The sequence below is a fragment of the Mauremys reevesii genome, linkage group 6 (genome assembly GCF_016161935.1).
Source record: "Mauremys reevesii isolate NIE-2019 linkage group 6, ASM1616193v1, whole genome shotgun sequence".
Lineage (NCBI taxonomy): Eukaryota > Metazoa > Chordata > Testudines > Geoemydidae > Mauremys > Mauremys reevesii.
The window spans coordinates 118529385-118547785 of record NC_052628.1 but is presented as its reverse complement, the minus strand read 5'-3'; the positions used below and the strand labels follow the sequence as shown (position 1 = coordinate 118547785).

The following is an 18401-nucleotide window of genomic DNA, read 5'->3' as shown; positions in this document are numbered from 1 at the left end:
CACTGCCTGGGTCCTGGCCACCAGTCCGGGGGGCTCTGCATTTTAATTTATTTTTAAATGAAGCTTCTTAAGCATTTTAAAAACCTTATTTACTTTACATACAACAATAGTTTAGTTATATATTATAGACTTATAGAAAGAGACCTTCTAAAAACATTAAAATGTATTACTGGTACGCGAAATCTTAAATTAGAGTGAATAAATGAAGACTCGGCACACCACTTCTGAAAGGTTGCCAACCCCTGGTGTAGATGTTTGAGATCAGGCTAGACCCCAGGCTCTGAGACCTTGCAAGGAGGGGAGGGTCTCAGAGCCTGGGGTCCAGCCTGACCCTGAAAAGCTACACTGCAATTTCATAGCCCCGCAGCCCCAGCCTGAGTCAGCTGACCCAGGCCAGCCACCACCATGTCACAGATCTTTTATTGTTGTGTAAACATACCTTTAGCTAGTACTTTTCCAATTAAGCAGAAATAATTGTTCATTAACACTGAGCTAAACTAATTCCCCTGAAATGTCTCAGGGATAGCCTGTCATCTGTACAGTAATGTGAATAAAGTCCAACAAGCTATACTCTAAAAAGATGAATAAACCTACCCCAGTTTCTCCAGTATTTGAGTTTCCATCCAATTTAAGCCCCGGGTCTCCTCATCTGAACAAATTTACCAATAGTATTCCAGAATCGGTCTTAAGTTCTCTTCACTAAAAGGGAAAAGAGGACAGGAGATGACACTCAAAATGTTTTGATCTCCACATACAACCCTTAACATCAACATACATCTCTTACCACGTCATAGAAAGGCAGGAAAGTGAAGTCCCAGGCCCCTTCTGAACACTTTAATTAATGTGCCTTCACATGCACATTAAGAGAAGTATTTTTTAAGTGTGGCAGAAACTTTAAGAATATTCTCCCATAAAACACAATTAATTTTGAATCTGGTACAAAAGCAGACCACACTTGTTGCCTGAAGAAGCGTGTTTAAAACTAGAACAAAGATGCTTTTCACAATTACTTTAGGGAGGACTTAAGTGCCTGAGGCAGATTATTGATTTCTTCCTAGTACTGTGCATTAGGTGAAATTCACAACTTACGTGCACTCTATTAACATAACCGTACTTTGTCTATTTCCTAATGAGACCAGAAATAACTTGCATAGCAGCACAACTCTTAACATACACTTAAGAGGCAAGCAGAAGGTGGGAATATGAAAACATCTGGAAAATAAATTTGTATTCAAAGCTTTAGACCTTAGAGTGTTCTTCACTCTTGGGACTCTCTCAGTTCTTCACTCAATATTGCAGGATTTTTTAAGAGACACCATCATTAACTTACACACATTTCTTGTTTGATGGACAGCAGAATAAAATCATTAAGATAATAGGTAGAAACTTTTCACTATATCTCAACAGCACTACTGTTACACAATGGTTGGCCAAGGTTTTAGAAAACTGGTAAAGTTAGGCTCGTAGGCTAGTATTTTTAAGGGGCCTCAGGAAGTTGGGTGCCTAACCGCCTTTGAATATCCCAAGCAAGAGCCCATAATTAGACAGCTCATAAGTGGCCTGATTTGTTATGGATGCTGAGAACCCAACAGCTCCTGTTGACTTCAATAAATGTTGTAGTAAAATGGTTGATAAGTAGTCACTGCCATGTAAGTAGGTCTTAATATGGCTTCCTGAGTAACTGCTTCTAGCCCAATTTGAAATACTGGCAATACACCTCTACCTCGATATAACGTGACCTGATATAACACAAATTCGGATATAATGCGGTAAAGTAGTGCTCCGGGGGGCGGGGCTGCGCACTTCGGTGGATCAAAGCAAGTTTGATATAACGCGGTTTCACCTATAACGCGGTAAGATTTTTTGGCTCCCGAGGACAGTGTTATATCAAGGTAGAGGTGTATTTACTATTTTAGACAAGTTAAAACATCCAACTTACATAAGAACATAAGACTTTCCATACTGGGTCAGACCAAAGGTCCATCTAGCTCAGTACCCTGTCTTCTGGCCAATGCCAGGTGCATCAGAGGGAATGAACAGCACAAGCAATCATCAAGTGATCCATCCCCTGTAGCCCACTCCCAGCTTCTGGCAAACAGAGGCTAAGGACACTTCAGAGCATGGTTCTGCATCCCTGCCCATCCTGGCTAATAGCCACTGATGGACCTATCCTCCGTGAGTTTATCTAGCACACTTAATGCTACTCTATGTTCTGTTGCCAATTCAGAAACAGTCAAACATCAGAAACCCCAAGGAGGTATATTTTTATTGGATTCTTCAAACAGCTGAACCAATGTAACTTTTATTAAGTAAAAGAAAATATGTATAAACAGGCCTGATCTTCAGCCACAGGCTATTTGCAACGGTTAAGGTATTAAACCTTTAAATATAGGTTAAAAAAATAAATAAAATAAAATAAAAACAAAAACAAAAACTGAGACGACCTTAGCAGTAACATCACCAGTCAGGTGAGACAAAACAAAGAACAAACAGATGGTAGAGCACATTACTTCTGTGTAAATCTTCTGTGAGACTCACTGTATGATCAGATATATAGATTTTATTAAATTTGTATCTACTACTAAGTCAACACCAGGTTTTACTCAATACTGTGGCTTAGCATGCTCAAGGGGCCAGATCTAGTGCAGGCTGCATTTACATCTACTTTGAATAGACTTTTCTGATTCTTAGGTTAAGGGGATATTTTAGTTTACTCCTGTGATCCTGGCAGTTAAGACTGTTTAAAGAAAGTCATAATTAGGTTTACTGACATTCAACATGACAGAGAAATAAAAGTGACATGGTGATGAACAAATAAGAAACGGTCACGACAGAAGATAGATGGACTAGACAAGTTTTGCAGTGTATCACCTACAAAGAATTTATCTGTAGATTGAGAAAAGACAAAATTTGAATTCTTGGCTAGACACTTGACCTAAGTACTTCCGATGTCTTCACCACAAAATATGTTGTGTTAGCTATTAACATTTATAAAACACACTCTTTTTTCCCCCACTGAGGATATAGCCTTATATGCCACAGTTACAGACACTCTATTAAACTGAGCACAACTCACAATAAGGCACTCTATTAGGAAACTGCGTCTTTAACATACACGTGTGTTTTAAAGCAGCAGCAACTATGGTGACATAACACTTTTAATAATTCCTCTGACCAATCTGCAGGGGGGAGAGATATCTATTTCCTCCAGGCACTGCAGCAAGAGCTTGAAACTTGCTGGCAGCATAAAACCAATCCAGCTTTGGGCAAGTTTTGGAGCTAAATTAGGATGGTCAAATCACTGGTGGAAAATTACCAGTACAGCTTGCTCCCAGTTTGCTGCCAAAAACCTCTGTAATTCTGTCAGCACTGTGGCTTATTCCAGCCAAACCACAGAAAAACATGTAACTGATTTATCAAAATAGGCTTTGTACTAGGCTAAGGTGCAGTAGACTGGGAACCTGGAAATCATGCGTTCAAATTCAACATTTACCGACTTGTGATTGTCCTATCTACTTCACTACTAATTGAACAAGGCCTCCTAACCCACTGAGAGGTTATACAGATGGGAATAGAACAGCTCTCTAATATGACAGACCTAAGTCCCAGTCATTTCAGATACAATGGGTATGTCTATTTAGTGTTTTGGAGCAAGCAGGAGCAAGCCTCCCAGCCCACATTAACAGAGTCCGTGCAGCACAGCTCATTCTAGTGCTCTAAAAATAACTATAGAGTCAGCACTTTGAAGTTGCAGCTCAGGTTGGAGCCCAGGCTCTGAAACCCAGAGTAGGGTGAGCTTCAGCATCTGGAGCACAACTTCAGAGCTCTGTCTAGAGAGCTATTTTCAGAGCACTAGCACAAGCCCCTCTAGTCCGAGTCTGCCAATCTGAGCTGAAAGGCTCACTCCCGCTTGCTCCAGAACGCTGCGTAGACATACCCAATGTCTCTATGAAAAAAGTTGGCCCAACTTTAATTATCGGCTATGCTGTTTAAAATGGGGCTATTCGGGCACATAAAACCAACTGTTATGGTGTATTATGCAGCTGCATCTCCTAGTGGGTGATGCACAAATGGTAACAGGTTACTCTTTCTGCCAACATTTGTAATTAATATCGTAGCACAGGTGCTAGTAATCTGTGCTATAATGTTGGAGAGTTATTTGCACATAATTCTATTTATTTTACCTTTAAAAAAAAACTAGTAAATTACATAAAGAAAGTGACAAAAAAAAGTTAAGGATAGAAAAATCAAATACGTTAGGACAACTAGAATAAAGCTTACTTGTTTAACTTCAATTCACTAACCACCAGCCCCCCACCACTTGCTAGGAATGATGAGAGTCTGTAATTACATGAGAACATACTAGTTTTTCCACAGGACCCCGGCTTCATTCAGTGGACAGGATGGATGGTGTTCGGGGAATAAATCAGGGTTGTGTAGGGAATCAGGCTGTTGTCTGTTGAACTTCTGTCTCATTTGTTGTAGAAGTTGAAACGTGTGTAGCAAATGAGACGGGGACTGCAGAAAGAGAAAGGATGGTCATAGGGTTAAAGCAGTTGAATACCTACTCCTGGGGGAATTCTGCACCAAAAAATTAAAAATTCTGTACTGTAGTGGGGCAGCTGCCCCACTCCCGGAGAGTGTAGGCTGCAGCAGGCCAGTACGCCTGCGCAGACGGGCTGACAATTAGAAAAGAGCTTGTTGGGAGCCAATCGGGGCCAAGATTGGAGACAGCCAATCAGGGCCAGCCTCAGCCCTATAAAAAGGCTGCTCAGGGAAGGGAGAGTCAGTCTGTCCCAGACCTTGGACAGGGGAAGGTCTGTCTCTGGAGCTGGGAGACTAGCACCGTGGACAGAGCAGTGCTGGCCAGGCTGGGGGGGGGGGGGGTGGGGCAGAAAGGAGCTCTAGCCCATAGCCTGCCAGGCTGCAGGCCCTGAAGGGAAGGGCCTAGCAGGTGCAAGGGGCTATAGGGGAAGCAGCCCGGGGAAGTGGACAGACGAGGGGAGAGAAGGAGGACAGCGAGGCTGCTGGAGGGTCCCTGGGCCAGGACCCAGAGTAGAGGGCAGGCCTGGGTCCCCCCCTTACAGTACACCACGCCATGGGGAACGGCCATCACAGACTACGCCAGATCCCTGACAACAGGGATTAGACTTTTGGGTCTGGTTGGACATGGTGGCTGGGGCGTAGGAAGACTGCTGATCAACACACACACACACACACACACACACACACACACACGGAAGGGGTGAGGATGGACAAAGGGGCATTGCCAGAGGGCAGTGGTCCGGAACAGGGTGACGCGAGCTCAGACGCCAACCAAGGGCAAGACACCACCAGGAGAGGGCGCTCCATTGGACTGAGCTAATTCCCGGAGACAACCAGTAGGAGGCACTGCAGTGGTGAGTCCCAACCTTGTCACATGCACCAAAAAATTAAAAATGTCTGTGTCCAATATTTTAAATATTTAAGTTGTCAAAACACCACAATATAATCGCTCTGGTTTCAATTATTTTGGTAATTTATTTAAACTACACCTCTACCCCGATATAACATGATCCTCTGGAGCCACACCCAAAAAAAAAAATCATACCGCACTATAGGTGAGACCACATTATATCAAACTTGCTTTCGCCACCCTGCTCATTGTCCCCGACCGCCCTCTCCAGAGGCCCCCATCCCTAATCACCCCCAGAACCCCACCCCTTACCCAACCCCCCTGCTCCCTGTCCCCTGACTGTCCTGACCCCTATCCACACCCCCAGCCTCCCGACAGGCACTCACCGGCAGTGGCAGGAAGCAGAGCAGCCAGCCCCAGCCCACTCCACTCCGCCAGCTCCAAGCTGCAGCGCTCCACTTCCCGCCGCCATTGAGTGCGGGGAGGTTGGGGAAAGGACGCCCCACGTACTCACCAGCGGTAGGAAGCAGAGCGCCGCAGCCCTACCCCGCTCCGCTTTCTTTACCCTGGCCCCAGCCGTGTCGCTGGGCTGGGGAGGGGGGCGGGGGGGAAGTCCCGCACTCACCGGCTGTGGCAGAAGCCCAGCCCCAGCCCGCTCCACTCCACCAGCTCCCAGCCACGGCGCTCCGCTTCCTGCCGCAGAGGTGTACGGGGGGTGTCCTTTCCCCAACCTCCCCGCACTCACTGGCAGCGGGAAGCGGAGCACCACGGCTGGGAGTTGACGCGCTGATCTGCCAGAGCGCTGTTTTACCGCATTGTATGCGAACCCGTGTTATATCGGGGTAGAGGTGTACAATACAATGGATGGAGAATGGGAAGCAATGGAGGAAATTCCCAACCCCCCTTGCTAAATAGTGATGTAACTAGGTTTGACCCTTTATTTCTAGTTATTAGTCAACAAATATATGCAGCCATATTCTCAGTGCTACATCATAGGTAACTGAAGAGCAAGTGAGGGCTGAGGAATAAAACTCACAATTTATATTGGCTACTGACCATCTCCAGAAAGGTCAGTAGCAAACAGTTCATGGAGCACATTTTGATAGAAATCTTTCAGTCCAAAAATTTACATCAGTTCTAATCACGAAAGCACCATAAGCCTTTATAAGGCCATACTGTCCTTTATTTTTTTTTTTTTGCCTCTGTCTTCACAAACAAGATCAGCTCCCAGACTGCTGAACTGGGCACACAGTATGGGAAGAAGGTGACCAGCCCTCTGTGGAGAAAGAAGTGGTTCGGGACTATTTAGAAAAACTGGGTGAGCAGAAGTCCATGGGGCTGGATGTGCTGCATCCGAGAGTGCTAAAGGAGTTGGCGGATGTGATTGCAGAGCCATTGGCCATTATCTTTGAAAACTCATGGCGATCGGGGGAGGTCCCGGATGACTGGAAAAAGGCTAATGTAGTGCCCATCTTTAAAAAAGGGAAGGAGGAGGATCCAGGGAACTACAGGCCAGTCAGCCTCACCTCAGTCCCTGGAAAAATCATGGAGCAGGTCCTCAAGGAATCAATTCTGAAGCACTCAGAGGAGAGGAAAGTGATCAGGAACAGTCAGCATGGATTCACCAAGGGCAAGTCATGCCTGACTAACCTAATTGCCTTCTATGAGGAGATAACCAGTTCTGTGGATGAGGGGAAAGCAGTGGATGTGTTATTCCTTGACTTTAGCAAAGCTTTTGATATGGTCTCCCATAGTATTCTTGCCAGCAAGTTAAAGAAGTATGGGCTGGATGAATGGACTATAAGGTGAATAGCAAGCTAGCTAGATCTTTGGGCTCAGTGGGTAGTGATCAATGGTTCCATGTCTAGTTGGCAGCCGGTTTCAAGCAGAGTGCCCCAAGAGTCAGTCCTGGGGCCGGTTTTGTTCAATATCTTCATTAATGATCTGGAGGATGGTGTGGACTGCACTCTCAGCAAGTCTGCAGATGACACTAAACTGGGAGGAGTGGTAGATACGCTGGAGGGTAGGAATAGGATACAGAGGGGACCTAGACAAATTAAAGGATTGGGCCAAAAGAAACCTGATGAGGTTCAACAAGGACAAGTGCAGAGTCCTGCACTTAGGACGGAAGAATCCCATTCACTGTTACAGATTAGGGATCGAATGGCTAGGAAGCAGTTCTGCAGAAAAGGACCTAGGGGTTACAGTGAATGAGAAGCTGGATATGAGTCAACAGGGTGCCCTTGTTGCCAAGAAGGCTAATGGCATTTTGGTCTGTATAAGTAGGGGCATTGCCAGCAGATCGAGGGACGTGATCATTCCCCTCTATTAGACACTGGTGAGCCCTCATCTGAAGTACTGAGTCCAGTTTTGGGCCCCACACTACAGGAAGGATGTGAAAAAATTGGAAAGAGTCCAGCGGAGGGTAACAAAAATTATTAGGGGGCTGGAGCACATGACTTATGAGGAGAGGCTGAGGGAACTGGGATTGTTTAGTCTGCAGAAGAGAAGAATGAGGGGGGATTTGATAGCTGCTTTCAACTAACTGAAAGGGGGATCCAAACAGGATGGATCTAGACTGTTCTCAGTAGTACCTGATGTCAAAACAAGGAGTAATGGTCTCAAGTTGCAGTGGGGGAGGTTTAGGTTCGATATTAGGAAAAACGTTTCCACTAGGAGGGTGGTGAAGCACTGAATGGGATGCCTAGGGAGGTGCTGGAATCTCCTTCCTTAGAGGTTTTTAAGGTCAGGCTTGACAAAGCCCTGGCTGCGATGATTTAGTTGGGGATTGGTCCTGCTTTGAGCAGGGGGTTGGACTAGATGACCTCCTGAGGTCCCTTCCAACCCTGATATTCTATTATTCTAGCCCTCTGGCAATGTGAAGGAGCCTTAAAACTTTTACACCTGTTTTATACTCCTGGGGGAATTCACAAAGACAATGGGAACAATTCACTCAGCAGGCAGAGCAGAGGGGACAGAGCATGCCCCATGCCTACCTCCTCAGAAACACCCAGAAGCCCTGCCCCTCTACACCGAGTGTGCTGCAATAGTGAGAGAGGGGGACAGTGTCTCTCTCTCGCATGACTGCCCAGCCCTCTTCCCACCCCCTGCATTGATTTATATCTCTGCCGGCTGCTCCAGGCACCCGAGCCAACCTTCCAAAATTCCATATTCACCTGAGACATTTTCAATACAGTCTTTTGAACTCTCAGGTCTTCCATCCGTCACATCTCCCCACTATTAACATTACAAGCAATCCTGGCCCACAATAATACATAAACTTAATGCTATACAGTCTTTCAAGAAAATTGCAGGAAATTGCCCTATCGGTCACATTAAGAACTTCGAAAAATTCATCCCTGAGGCCTCAAGTTTGGCAACCAATCATCAGGCACACAAGATTAGCGGACAAGTTTTGGTCTGAGGGCCTCAGTTCCCAGTATATGAAAGCCCTCCATATCTAGAAGTGTGCTGAGGGACGCCCATGAAAAAAACAGTATGTAACCACAGCGCTACCAATTAATTTTATGACAAGTTGCATGATATTTGGTGTTTCTTAAAGCCCCAGATCCTGGAGTCCTGCAACTACATGGAGGTTTTCAGCTTTCATTTAAAGTTTCTAGCCTTCTGGTTTGCAGAGAAAAGCTTGAACACATTACCCAATTGTACCTTAAAAATTCAAAATCCAAAAATGCAAATAAGAACCAAAAACTTTTTTTCAGCCAATCTCATGATTTTTTCCAATGCTTGGGACTGGCATTGCTGCCATCATGTAACTGAAGCCTATAATGCATAAGCAGGAAGCCAAATTATGTATAATCAAAATTATTTTGAACATTTATCTTTTCTGGGCTTTACTTTGCAAGCTTAAAAACTTTAACCTAGGTTTTCTGTACATACAGATCCTTGGTAACAAGTGAATCAAAGTTATTGTCAAGTAACAGCTTTTCCCAATGACAAAGTAAACAAGTGTTTGGTTTATCAGTGACAGAGGAAGGCAGAAAGAGTAAATGGGAATCATAAAACACTAAGAACTGTACTCATTTACAAGTGTGCTTAGGTATAACCAATACATTATTTCATTTGATCTAGTGCAGTACTGAAGTTACAGCCTAGAGTGATAATGAACATTAAGAAGAAAGGAAGTATTAGGCTGCTTATACCTGAATTTGTGACAACCATGCAGTAGGCTGCAGAATCATGAAATGTGTGATAAGACCTTCCATCTGAGGCTCTCAAAGTACCTTACAAACATAAAAAAACTTGTTACATCACCCATGAGATAGGCTAGTATTACCCCTATTTTAAAGGTGATGAAGAGCAACTTGCTCAAGGTTACACAGAAAATCTGTTGCAAATCCAGGAGTAAGAGGCATGTCTCCTGTCTCCCTGTTCCATATCTTTAGTTCAAGACCATCCCGCCTTCTCATGGAATCAACTGTAGATTGATATATGAAAGCATACTATTTCATATCTTTGACCTTCTCATCTGTGCAATGCCCACTAAACCACTCAAAGCAGGGCTACTTCTAACTCCAAATTTAGGAGGAATTTGCCAATAGTCCTTTTTCTTTAAAGTGTTTACCATAAAAGAGATGTCTTTTACAAATATGGGTCAAGAAAAAAAAAGCCTTAAAAATCAGATAGGCTTTTCAAAGAAACCTAAGGGAGTTTTGGCACCCTACTATATCAAATTTCAATGGGATTTTTGTTAAATCCCTTAGGCTCCTTTGGAAATCTCAGCCTACAGAGGTCACAAGTCTGTTAGCCAAGATTTACCTTATTCAATCCTGCACCAGTGACCAATATAAGACGTATTACCTCAACATCTAGAAACATTCATCACTGGAGACCTGAGTTTCATAGCTCTCCAGTTAAATACAGCACTGACTTCCAGCTCTGGTCAGTCACTAGACATCAGACCTTAGGACCAGGCAATCTTGGATGGGGGGCAGGGAGAGGGGTATTTTAGGAGGGTCTTCTAAATCTATTTAAAGTCTATACTGCTACTAAGTTCATCCTCCCTCTGCCTTTATAGTTGTGTTCATAGTACTAGAGCCATCTGGCTCTTCAGGATGATAGATGTTAAGAGTACCTTTAAAAAATAAATAAATAAATAAAACCTCTACAAAACTTAAGTGAAGCATGACTTCACAGCCTGATGGTTTAAAAGTTGCATCGTCTTTTGGAATGACCGTATTTCATTTCTGCCCATTTGATTCTGAAATTAGGTGGAACAAGCGGAAAGTCAGACACAAGTTATTTCAGCTCCCTTCACCAAGGTAGTACGATTGTCATTTATCAGTGAGGTTGGCAACCTAAAATCTTGTTCTCTGCTACTCTGATAAACAAATAGGAGATGCTGCCTAATGCGATTTCGCACTGAGCTCAGCAAGGTGACCACCTGCTCATTCTAATGGAGACCTCACCAGAGTCATTCATGCCTTTGTCACCTTCAGACTGAATCACAGCAATTTGCTTTTGTGGATAAAGAGCCAATGTAGTTTTTATACATTTTCACGAAATGCATACTTAAATCTTAGAAATATATTTCAGCTTGCCAATATGGCATAACAAGGGTCAGCAACCTTTCAGAAGTGGTGTGCCGAGTCTTCATTTATTCACTCTGATTTAAGGTTTCACGTGCCAGTAATACATTTTAACGTTTTCAGAAGGTCTCTTTCTATACGTCTATAATATATAACTAAACTATTGTTGTATGTAAAGTAAATAAGGTTTTAAAAATGTTTAAGCAGCTTCATTTAAAATTAAATTAAAATGCAGAGCCCCCCCAGACCGGTGGCCAGGACCCAGGCAGTGAGAGTGCCAATGAAAATCAGCTTGCGTGCCGCCTTCGGCACATGTGCCATGCGTTGCCTACCCCTGTGGTATAAACTTGTGGCTTGTGATTTTCAAGAACCATATATTTATGTTTGTGGGTTATAACTTGACACACATGACTATAAAATTTGCTGTCTAAAGTGCACTGTCAATTCTACCACGTGTGAACTGGCTATGACAAGTTAACTCAAATACCCCAACTCTCCAAAGCAGAGTTAGAGACCACTTCTGAAGTTAAGTTACTTTCCACAAGTGATGTCAGCAGCTTTTCACAGTTTAATTGGTCAGAGCATAGCTAGCTGGTTGTAAATAAATGTATACTGTCAGTATAAAGTGGAGTCAAACTTACTTGCTTTTACAAGTTGCTTATTAGTACACAACTCCTTCACTGAAAGACACAATGTTACTCAGTCTTACTACTACAGAGTCATGATCTACTTATTTCTCACTTCTCCATTCTTATTTTCATCTGTTTTATTTTTGGCAATTCTATCAGTGTTCATAGGCCCAGCCTCCTGCAAATGATTAAGAATAGTTTGAAGCACAGCACAGCATTACCCTTTCAACACAAAAAGGAATCCCCAGACAAGTTAGTCAGTAAATCACGGAGTGCAATCAGCACCCCTCTTACAAGCTTTGTAGAACAGTAACACCTTCAAGAATTTATGCTCTAAAGAAAATAATCATACATTGAGAACAAAGACCAGAATTAGAACAGTTTTACTGTTCACAGGGCTCATGAGGATGGAATCATAGTCCAATCATACAAGACACTAATACAATATGCTTTGCATGGTATGATGGAAAGGCCTCCAGCCGGGGACCTCAAAGGGCCTGATACACACTGTCACAGCCCCTTACTCATGTCTTTTCTAAACTCAACAATGCCAAGTTTTTTAATCTCTCTTCACATGGAAGCTGTTCCATATGTCTAATCATTTTTGTTGCCCTTCTCTATACCTTTTCCACTTCTAATGTATTTTCTGAGATGGGAGACCAGAACTGCATGTGGTATCCAAGGTGTGAGCAGATTTATATAGTGGCATTATATTTACTGTCTTATTATCTATCCCTTTTCTTAAGGATCCTAACATTGTTAGCTTTTTTGACTGCTGCTTCACATTGAGCAGATGTTTTAAGATAACTATTCATGATGACTTCAAGATCTTTTTCTTGAGTGCTAACAGCTAATTTAGACCCGTAATTTATTTTGTTGAAGCTAAGGCCTCAAACCTTTCTAAACTCGTAGTAATCCTATCCAAATAAAGAACTGTCACAGGGACAATTTTTTTTTAAAATTAACCAATCCCATTGTATTCTTCTCTAAATACAGTCTAGCTCATTAATAAGTGATCAAAATCACTGGTGCAGACATCAGGGGTTTTTTTTTGGGGGGGGGGGGGGAAATATTCATTTTCATATGCTATCCCAAATTAGGTATTCTAACAAAAGTTACAGAAAGAATTTGTAATATACTAGGAGAAAACGTTACAATGGATTTTTTGTTGGGAATTTAAAGCCACAAATTACCAGGCATTAAAAAGGCACTTGGATTCAATTTAGATCACACTCTAAATTGAATCCCAAACCTGAGCTGGCTTTTGTAGGTGACAAATCTGAGGAACTGTCACAGATTGAAGTGTCAGTAGAGGAGGTTTTGGAATTAATTGATAAACTCAACATTAACAAGTCACCGGGACCAGATGGCATTCACCCAAGAGTTCTGAAAGAACTCAAATGTGAAGTTGCGGAACTATTAACTAAGGTTTGTAACCTGTCCTTTAAATCGGCCGTACCCAATGACTGGAAGTTAGCTAATGTAACGCCAATATTTAAAAAGGGCTCTAGGGGTGATCCCGGCAATTACAGACCGGTAAGTCTAACGTCAGTACTGGGCAAATTAGTTGAAACAATAGTAAAGAATAAAATTGTCAGACACATAGAAAAACAAACTCTTGAGCAATAGTCAACATGGTTTCTGTAAAGGGAAATCGTGTCTTACTAATCTATTAGAGTTCTTTGAAGGGGTCAACAAACATGTGGACAAGGGGGATCCGGTGGACATGGTGTACTTAGATTTCCAGAAAGCCTTTGACAAGGTCCCTCACCAAAGGCTCTTACGTAAATTAAGCTGTCATGGGATAAAAGGAAAGGTCCTTTCATGGATTGAGAACTGGTTAAAGGACAGGGAACAAAGGGTAGGAATTAATGGTAAATTCTCAGAATGGAGAGGGGTAACTAGTGGTGTTCCCCAAGGGTCAGTCCTAGGACCAATCCTATTCAATTTATTCATAAATGATCTGGAGAAAGGGTAAACAGTGAGGTGGCAAAGTTTGCAGATGATACTAAACTACTCAAGATAGTTAAGACCAAAGCAGATTGTGAAGAACTTTCAAAAGATCTCACAAAACTAAGTGATTGGGCAACAAAATGGCAAATGAAATTTAATGTGGATAAATGTAAAGTAATGCACATTGGAAAAAATAACCCCAACTATACATACAACATGATGGGGGCTAATTTAGCTACAACGAGTCAGGAAAAAGATCTTGGAGTTATCGTGGATAGTTCTCTGAAGATGTCCACGCAGTGTGCAGAGGCGGTCAAAAAAGCAAACAGGATGTTAGGAATCATTAAAAAGGGGATAGAGAATAAGACTGAGAATATATTATTGCCCTTATATAAATCCATGGTACGCCCGCATCTCGAATACTGTGTACAGATGTGGTCTCCTCACCTCAAAAAAGATATTCTAGCACTAGAAAAGGTTCAGAAAAGAGCAACTAAAATGATTAGGGGTTTAGAGAAGGTCCCATATGAGGAAAGATTAAAGAGGCTAGGACTCTTCAGTTTGGAAAAGAGAAGACTAAGAGGGGACATGATAGAGGTATATAAAATCATGAGTGATGTTGAGAAAGTGGATAAGGAAAAGTTATTTACTTATTCACATAATACAAGAACTAGGGGTCACCAAATGAAATTAATAGGCAGCAGGTTTAAAACAAATAAAAGGAAGTTCTTCTTCACGCAGCGCACAGTCAACTTGTGGAACTCCTTACCTGAGGAGGTTGTGAAGGCTAGGACTATAACAATGTTTAAAAGGGGACTGGATAAATTCATGGTGGCTAAGTCCATAAATGGCTATTAGCCAGGATGGGTAAGAATGGTGTCCCTAGCCTCTGTTCGTCAGAGGATGGAGATGGATGGCAGGAGAGAGATCATTTGATCATTGCCTGTTAGGTTCACTCCCTCAGGGGCACCTGGCATTGGCCACTGTCGGTAGACAGATACTGGGCTAGATGGACCTTTGGTCTGACCCGGTACGGCCTTTCTTATGTTCTTGTGTAAAAACATGCATCAAAAGGAGATGAAGATTCTTAACTTCCAGTTATTAAAGAATGGTTTAAAGAATCCTCATACTTACATCATTGAGGACAAAGTACCTTCAAAATCATCAAGACATCAACAAAAGGCAACGCTGTGGTGAGACACCAATCACCACTAGCTGCTAAAAGCAGAACGGTGCTGGAACTTAACTGATTGCTCCTATTTTATTTGTAACTTCTCATTTTTACTGGGATGTTACAAGTTTTATTAAACAAAGCCTGAATTAGAGCATTACAGTCATTCAACTCTAACTAAACTTCAGGCTTCAACTGAAAATCTGAATATCTGTATATTTCTGCTACCGAAAGTCTCAAACAATGATCAAAGTCTTCACGTTCCTTGATCTTTTTGACCCAGGGACAACTGTCTCCTATTAGTTGGTAAATCAGAAGGTGAAAAAGGTCATTCTGTGAAATGGTCCATAAAAATCCTTGTAACTGCAAGAAAATCCGCCCCCCCCAATCCCTTCCTAAGTTTAATATTTAGACATTTGAGTCCAAGGATACCTTCATTCAGACTTGCATGAAGTGAAGTTATCCAAGAGCCTTACAGAGTTTAGTGGAAAATGAGCCTTCCATAAACTCCTTTGGTCAGCAGCTCTTGAAACCCACAGGATGGTGCCCGCAACAACATACAGAAGTACTATGCTCTCATCTTGCCACCTACTCTCCCCAGCATTTTGCTCTTTCAGAGATAAACTGAAGCAGCCACGAGAATACAGATTGTACAGTTTGTTGACCTCATTTAACATCTATATCTGGAGGCTGGAAAAGCTGCAGTTCAGGTTTCTGTGATTTAACTATCCTGATCCTCCAACAATGTTGTCAAACTCCAACAAAAAAGGAAGGTTAGAACCTGATGTTATGCTTTGTTTACTTACACAATTTTTTTTAATATGGCTTTTTTTTAAAACTCAAGATTATCTTTAATCATGAAAGTATTAACAGGCCCCCACTAATTGATTTTCAGTTCATCTTTAAACATTCTCCACATTTAAGTCTTATAGATCACAGAATATCAGGGTTGAAAGGGACCTCAGGAGGTCATCTAGTCCAACCCCCTGCTCAAAGCAGGGCCAATCCCCAGGCAGATTTCTATCCCAGCTCCCTAAATGGGCTCCTCAAGGATTGAACTCACAACACTAGGTTTAGCAGGCCAATGCTCAAACCACTGAGCTATCCCATACATTTCCTAAACTTTAAAGAACTATGCAGCTAAAGAGGCAAAACAAATTAATTATTAGATTGTAAGCATTGAGGCAGGAACTCTCTTACTATATTAATGCACAGCTTCTAACAATGGGACTTTCTTTTCAACTGGGGCTTTTGGCTATACCTGCAGCAGTACCAGAACAGAATTACAGAATGTGCATTTAAATGTGGTATTACACCCAAGATACAAAATTTTCTCTTTGTCCAACAGAAATTAATTTTTTCAGAGACAATAGGCAAATTGATCTCTTGACCTGCAAGTTTCTTTTCTTCATGTAATTTGATCCAGAGATGCCTGACAATGAATACTTCAGCCTGTTTGCAGTTCAGGGGAGGAACCAGACCTGTCAGCCACTGGAAGCAGGAGAATGTCCCACACTCCAAAGCTCCCTCCAGTTGCCATCTAGCACCTCTCTTCTCCACAATAAAAGACTGAACAAACATTGCAAACAGCTTAGATTCATCAGCAGAAAATTAGTCACTTGTTTTACTTGGCTACCGAGTAAGAAGTTTGAAAATGTATCCAGAGTAACAATTCTTCATATAAGGACTTTCTACTTTGCTGATACAGAAGGATTTTGCATACCTAGGAAAAGAGACTATAAAATTCAGTGAGCAACAGAATTTAGCCTACGCATAGTCTCTAATTTCCAATAAAGTTTAGAAGTCAAATTTAATTACAAGAAAGCATTTAAACATAGCCCATAAATTCAGAAGTCAAGCTATTCATTAAACATTACCAAGTCTGCAGAGATACCGTATGTTTAGAAACTATAACATAACTACAGGTTAATCTAGATAGAGTAGAAGTTTATAATCTTAATTTACTTTGTCACTGTCATAACATTAGTGTTAACAGAATTCCCCTTTGTCAACTAAAATAAAGTTTCACAGTAACGGTTTCCAAGAAATCATGGTCAATGTGAACATAAGACATTTCAATCAATTTAAACACCTTCAGTTGAAAACATATAGGTTTTACCTTCAGGTAAGTGTACAACAGGTTGCCATCTGAAGTTACTATTTATTGCACATATAGTGATAAGAACATTTTCTTGCTATTAGTCAAATCAGAACACATAAGAGCACACACAGCACTAAGCAGTCTAGTATGAAATGTAACTTTCACTAATCTGTTGCGCTTGCCTTGTTTCAAAACAGATATACTTAAAGCAGAACCACCAGCTAGGCCTGGTCTACACAAATTTTGTCGGCCTAACACATGTATGTTAGCATGCGGGGATGAAAAAAAAGCACACCCACATTTATAACAAGCCTAGCCATGCAAGCAAAAGATCTCGTGTAGATGCAGTTACACTGGCAAAGAGAGTTATTTTGCTGGAATAGCTGATTTTGTTCAGAGAGCTAGTATAAGCTACCTTCTTGCCAGTATAAACTCCATCTCCCCTGGGAGATTTTTTCCAGTATAGCTATATGGGCAATCTCTTCCTTGTGTAGACAGTTATACTGATAAGAGCGCTTATAGTGGCATAGCTTATTCCATCCAATTATGGAAATAAGCTATACTAATATAAGCACCATCATAAGGAATAAATGTGTGAATTAAAAAACAAACATGTAATGTCTCCACAACAATATCAGGGTAAGAAAAAAATAATAATCACACCCTAACCAAGAATGTTAATTTGTACAAAAAAATGTTTACCTTGTTTTCTGATCTCCAAGGTCTGGTATACACTTAAAATGTAGACTGACATGGCTATGGCATTCATGGGCATGAAAAATCCACATATCCTGAATGCCATAGCTCTTCCAATCCAACCCCCATTGTAGACGCAGCTAGGCCAACAGAAGAATGATTCTGTCGACCTAGCTACCATTGCTCGGGGAGGTGGTATTCCTACAGTGACTGAAAAACCCTTTACAATTTAAAGGGTAGCTGCTTCTACACTATGAGGTTATATTGGCATAGTTATGGCACCATAGCTATGCTGCTGTAGTCCCACGGCATAGAAATGACCTAAACTACAAACCACATTTACACCCACTGCATTAAGTAAGTTGTTTTAATTCACATAACTGGCGGTTTACCTCATATTAACATCCTAGAATAAACAGGGCAACTTGTAGTTTTCACACATTAGCAGGTCAAAAACTGTAGGATGCCGCTAGATCTGCTAATATATGTAAAAATTACAAGCTGCCTTGTCCACACTCGGATTTTACCAGGTATTCATTATCATGAGATGTATCTTTTTCCTCATGAAAAGAAAAGTCACAGGTTAACTTACACTAGATGACTTTGGCAATCAATTAACTCAAGGAAAGTACACTATGTAGTGTAGACAAGTCCCAAGCTTAGCATACTTCTAGTGACATGTTAGGAAAATAACGTAACTACTTCTAGTTAGTGACATTTTGTATACTGTTCTACAGCACTATAGATTTAGTGCAGTGGATTTGTCAAGTTAATTTCTGGGGAAACAGTAATAAGTAGTGTAAAATTTCGGTAAAGTGAGTTTAAAAAAAAAAACTTAATAGCCTTGTTTTCTGAATTCTTTTCTTCACCCTGCTCTTCAAAACACACCCCAAAAAATCAAGACCTC

General features: G+C 41.7%; 1 protein-coding gene across 5 annotated transcripts in view; it reads right to left on the bottom strand.

The window, feature by feature from the left end:
* PCGF3 (polycomb group ring finger 3) overlaps positions 1-18401 on the bottom strand; it is a 107876-nt gene that overhangs the window by 66119 nt on the left and 23356 nt on the right. For 3 of the 5 annotated variants that reach the window (XM_039544369.1, XM_039544373.1, XM_039544372.1), the window contains exons 2-3: positions 4364-4518; positions 595-699 (exon numbers count right to left, since the gene is read on the bottom strand). The gene's annotated coding sequence lies outside the window, so the exon portion shown is untranslated. Of the gene's footprint in view, positions 1-594; positions 700-4351; positions 4519-18401 lie in introns of all 5 variants that reach the window. The other 2 variants (XM_039544370.1, XM_039544375.1) reach the window with 2 other exon arrangements.